Here is a 6,421-nt window from a genome sequence, read left to right on the forward strand (position 1 = left end):
TGCAATATGGCCATTTTTGTCAAATGTATGTAACTGTGAAAGCATCAAAACAATTAAAATAATAAATACATGTATCATCCACACAAATTTGTCCTGTACCACTTTGAAATCTCTTCCTTCTGCTCCACTCCAGTTTCTCCACACCCAGAAAACCACTGACATTTATTTCACTATAGATTAGGTTACATTTCATAAAATTTGTTTTGTTTTTGTTTCTTCTTTCTTTCTTTAATAAATGGAATCATAAAACCTGTTCTTGTTTCCAGATTTTTTTCACTCAAATGAATACTTTTGAGAATAATGTACATTGTGCCAATGGTTCGCTTCTTTTTTAAACTCAGATATAAAGGACATATTGTGGAGGTATATAATATCTTAACTAGATATACTATATATAATACAGTATGGTTGACTATAACCATAATGCTGTGCATTAGATCTCCAGAACTTACTCATCTTCTGACTGCAAATTTATACCCATTAACAATATTTTCCCAATTTCCTCACTTAGTCTCTAGCTCTTCGTGACCACCATTATACTCTTCTTTTACAAGGTATGGTTTTTGAGATTCCACATATAATTGATATAATACAGTATTTGTCTTTCTCTACCTCATTTATCTCACTTAGCATAGTGCCCTCAAGGTCCATGATGTTGTCACAAATGACAGAATGCTCTTCTTTCTTATGCTGAATAAGAAATATATATATATATAGTATGTATACTATATACATATATTTAAACTATATATCATATATAGTTTGCCCATTTATCAATTGATGAGTGCTTAAGTAATTTCCATTCCAATTTCCATGATTTTGGTTCATACAACTCAATAAACAGCAAAAAATCTGATTAAAAAATGGGTAGAGGAACTGTATAGACATTTCTCCAAAAAAGATACACAAAGAGCCAATAGGTACATGAAAAGATGTTCAACATCACTAATCATCAGGGAAATGCAAGTCAAAACTACAATGAGATATCACCTCATACCTGTTAGAATGACTATCATCAAAAAGACAAGAGATAACAAATGTTGACAAGGAGTAAAGAAAAGGGAACCTTTGTGCACTGTTAGAATGTAAATTGATACAGCCCCTAAAGGTTCCTCAAGAAATGAAAATTTGAACTACTATGTGATCCAACAATTCCACTTCTGGGTACATATCCCAAGGAAATAAAAACATAGTATCCAGAAGATATCAGCACTACATGTTTATTGCAGTATTATTCATATAGCTTACTTTTTTTATTGGTAGTTAGTATTGTCTTAATATAAGACAAAGTAGATTTCAGAGCAAAGAATTTTATGAGGGATAAGTAAGATCTTTTTACAATGATAAAGGAGCCAATTCGTCAGGAAGACATAACAATTCTAAATATTTCTATTTGTAATAATGAGCTTCAAAACAAAAGTAGAAAAAACTGATAGAACTGCACAGAGAAATAGACAAATTCATGACGAGAGTTGCAGATTTTAACACCATTCTGCGAATAATGGATAGAATTAGGAGACAGAATCAGTAAGGATACAGAACCCTTACATAGCATTATCAACCAAATTGATATAATTGATATTCATAGAATACTCCACAAAAATGCAGAAGCAAACACATTCTTTTCAAGTTTAGATGGAATGTTTGCAAAGATAGATGATGCTCTGTGTTATATAATAAGTCTCAATAAATTTAAAAGTAGTCAAGTCATAACAAAGTGTGTTCTCTGAACATAATTTGATTTTTCATTTACCTATTATGTACAATTGAAAATCACAATTATTGCTCAATTTATATAGTATGGAATAGTTTAAAATCTGAATAAATTATAAAATAACTAATGTAAAATCCACAATATATATGATTTTTAGAATATGTTTTTAAATCACGACCTATGAATAATTTCTTGTCAACAAGAGATAGAACAAAGACTAAACAACAAAACATAGCCAGTTCTCTCCTTTCATTCACTGAATTTTATTTCATTTTATTTTTTATTTTACTTTATTTATTTTATTTTTTTAATTGGAGTTCATTTGCCAACATATATCATATCACCCAGTGCTAATACCATCAAGTCAATTATTGAATTTTAAATATTACTGATTATTTTGGGCAGCCCGGGTGGCTCAGCAGTTGAGCGCCACCTGCAGCCCAGGGCCTGATCCTAGAGACCCGGGATAGAGTTCAACGTCAGGCTCCCTGCATGGACACTGCTTCTCCCTCTGCCTGTGTCTCTGCCTCTCCGCCCCGCCCTCTGTTTCTGATGAATAAATAAATAAATAAAATCTTTTGAAAAATAAATATTACTGATTATTTTAAAGTAATCAATGTTTTTTCAAACATTCTTAGACTGAAGAGTTTGACTTTCAACATTTCTTATACTCTGGAGTAAAAACAAGGTAGGTGATTATTCACATAATTTTATTTGAGGTTGATAATTTTTCTTTGAATTTTAAATAACCGGGCTTTAACGTATGTTCTATAATATTGGTCCTTATATTTTTAAGCTGTACATGTTTTATTTCTTACACTTAAATATATCACCAAAGAGTATATTTTGAAATTATGTAGCTGATTCTATTAATATTGCTTTGTTGTCAAAACCAATATATATATGGAGAGCATAACTGAAGATCTTGAGTTTAAACCAGATATATTCTGAGATTAATTTTAAATTCATCATTAATATATGTTGTCTCTTGATATGTGATGCTTACTGGAAAAAAATCAGAATAGATATTGCTTGACCTGAATTTGAATCTTGTTTCTGCTACTTCCCAGATATATAAATCCAAGAAAAAACATTTCATCTTTTTGCTGATCAGAATTTCAGTTATAAAAATAATGGGAATTAACAAGGAGGTGTCTAGTGCCTGTATACATTCTATTATTTCATTCTATTCTATGATTTTCTTTCTGACTGTAAAACCTCTTTTTATCTATTGCAAATTTAATATTTTGAGCCATTTCACTGCTTAGTAGGATACGTTTTATTTGTCACTGCTAATTCATCATGCGTCTTGATGAAACCCTCTCTCACAGTGACTGAGTGGGCACATTTGGAAGCTGTTGTCATATTAACAAGAGTAATGCAAACAGATGGTTGATAAATAATTGCACACTGGAATTTGTGCTCCTGAAAACTCTCTTTTGAAAGCCATTCACCATACTCTAAAGATCTTTGTACTGGACTACAGAATGATTTGAGGCCCTGTGGAGAAAGATCTAGAGGATGAGAGATAATTTTCCACATTCTAGTTTCCCCTGAGGGTCCAGCTGAATGTGGTTGTGTTACTGATCTTAGCACATCAGTAGAGGAAAAAAAAAAAAATCACATCAAATTGTGCAAAGTCAACACAAAAGAATCATAATATAATTGTGTTGTTTTACCATTATATTTGATAATAGTTTATAATGTAGATTGGTAGGGAGAGCAATAACCCCCAAAGCCTGTTGGGGTCCTAATCCCTAAAACCTGCAAATATCTTGCCTTATATGTGGGAAAAAAAAAAAAAAAAAGCTTTGTGTATTTGATTAAGTTAGGAGCTATGAGAAGGAGGAGATTACATTGGATTATCCCGTTGTACTCGATATGATCACAGGCTTCTTAATAAGAAATAGGGAGGCAGGGAGTAGGAGTCAGAGAAGGCTTGGTGACAAAAACAGAGGCCTGAGTGTACCATTGCAGATGGAAGGGTACTAAGAGTCAAGGAATGTGGGCAGTGTTCATGTTATCAACTGAATATTTGTATCCCCCTCAAATTTTTGTGTTGAAACTGTAATCTCCAATGTGATGGTATTTAGAGGTGAAGTTTATGGGAGATAATTAAGGTTAGGTTAGGTCATGAGAGTCGGGCCTTCATGGTGAAGTTAATGCCCTCATAAAAAGAAAATTATAAAATGAGACTTCCCCTTGCTCTTTCTCTCTATTTCTCTCTCTCCTCTTCTCCCTCTCTGTCTTCCTCTTTCCCTTCCTTCTCCCCTTCTTCTTTTACTGTCTGAATACACACACCAGGAAAAGGCTATGTGAGAACATAATCAGAAAGAAGGCCTTCACCAAATCCCCCAAACACCATGCTCGCACCCTAAATTCAGACTTCCCATCTCCAAAACTGTAAGAAATAAATGTTTTTGTTTAAACCACCAATACTATGGTAACTTGTTATAGCAGCCTGCACTGACTAAGACATTCTAGAAGCCTTCAGACTAATACAATCCTGCTGGCGTCTTGATTTTAGCCCTGTGAAGCCCATATCAGAGTCTCACCTCTACAAATATGGAATAATACACTTGCAGGTTGTGTTTTTTTTTCTTTTTTAGATTTGTTATTTGAGAAAGAGAAAGACATAGAAAGGGATAGAGAGAGCATGAGTGGGAGGGAGAGGGATAGGGAGGGAAAGTCTCAAGCAGACTCCTTACTGAGCATGGAGCCCAAGGTGGAGCTTGATCCCAGAACCTATGAGATGATGACCTGAACGTAAACCAAGAATTGATGGCTAACTGACTGGAACACCAAGGCACCCTGGGTTGGGTTTTTTATTTTATTTTATTTTTTAAGTCACCAATTTCCTTGTACTTTTTTGTGGCAACAGTAGGAAACTGATACAGCTCAGATAAGTGAGACACAAAGTATAACTGCAAGTGGGTTACTACTGTAACAAAATCTGAAACTTCTGTCTTTAGCTTTGTAAACTGGATAGGAGCTAGAGGACTGAATAGGGTAAGGAGACCATGAAGTCCACTAGAACAGTTACTATCAGATACCAGAGACAAAACTACCTTTTATACTGGAAGAACAATCAGTTAGGTAACAATTAGGCAGAACAATTAGGTAGGTAACAGTTAGGTAACAAACTGTTACGTGTGATAAATTGGTAAACAGAAAATGTAACTAATGAGTTTGTAAATCTGACTAAGGAGATATCCAGGCAACATACCGAAAGTGGTATCTATCTTTTTTTTTTTCCCCTCTCAGGTATGATAAGATCTTTCAAGAGAAAGGTTTGCTAAAAAGACAGATACTCAAATTTTAAGCAGAATTCAGAGGAACAATTTTTAATCCAAGACTTGTTCTCTCATCCCCACACTTATAGCTGTCAAAAATTTCACAAAGCAATAAATGGCATAAGGATAAATATCAAATTAAGCTATTGTCAGTAAAACATAATCTTGAGGTCAAAAATCACAACAAGGGTCTCCTTTGTTTTGGGTCACATAGAATTTAAGGAATTGCTTAAGACACTTAAGGAAGTGTTTTGTAGACTTTCTTAATTAAACAAATGGGCTTTAAAGAATCTTAAGAGCATTATTCAATAGCTCATTTTGCAGCCCAACACAGAGAAGACACTGCCTTAAAAAGATTTGAGATTTTTGTCAAATGTAATGGTTATAATTTGATACATAAAAACAACAACAACAACAAAAATAAATAAATAAATAAATAAATAAATAAATAAATAAATAAAACGACCATAACAAAGAAAAACAAAAACACCCCTCAGTTTCAAAATAGTTGTATTAGTGGAACACCTGGGTAGCTCAGCAGTTGTGTTTGCCTTCAGCTCAGGGTGTGATCTTGGAGTCCCGGGATCAAGTCCCACATGAGGCTCCCTGCAGGGATCCTGCTTCTCCCTCTGCCTGTGTCTCTGCCTCTCTCTCTGTGTCTCTCATGAATAAATAAATGGAATCTTAAAAATATATATATAAGATAAAATAAAGGAGTTGTATTAGCTTGAACTTAAGAGAACTTGGTTTAAATGGAAGTAGATTTGTAAGTACTAGATATATTTGGCCAGGTAGCAAGACAAGAAATTTACTTAGCTACACACACCATTTTCCACAGAAAAGAAGTATACCTCAAAGAGTTTTCCTAGAAGCCACTGGGAGCAACAGATTTAGTAATGACTGGCACAAATTCAAACCAAAGTTAAAATGCCCTCTGTTGGAAGCAAGGGGGAACTGGTGATGTTTGATTGGCTGGATTTCAAATTTTCTGTAGACGCGGTAATTGTTGAATTCCTTCATTTCCTCCCTTTTTATCTTAAATGGCAATGTCTAGTGCTTTTTTTTTTCCTGCTTATATCTCACAATTAATTATCTGTAGGGTTTCCCTGGGGCAGTTATATTGTCTTTTTAGTGCCTCTGTACTGGAAAGACCCACCCAAGTTATAATAACCAAGGAGCCTTATTGACATTTCAAAGTTATTGAGTTGATTAAAGTCTGAAATTGAAGCTCGAGTCTCTTAAACTAATGAAATAAGACTTTGGAAATCTTGGGAAAGGGATAAGTACACATTGCATGTAGAAAAGATGTGAAACATTAGGGGACAGAAAGAGAGTGTTTCCATACTTAGGAGTGTTGCTCAAATATGTCATGCTCTTGTTACATTATGCTCACACATTGACTATATGGTATTCA

The sequence above is a fragment of the Vulpes vulpes genome, chromosome 15 (assembly GCF_048418805.1).
Source record: "Vulpes vulpes isolate BD-2025 chromosome 15, VulVul3, whole genome shotgun sequence".
Taxonomy (NCBI): domain Eukaryota; kingdom Metazoa; phylum Chordata; class Mammalia; order Carnivora; family Canidae; genus Vulpes; species Vulpes vulpes.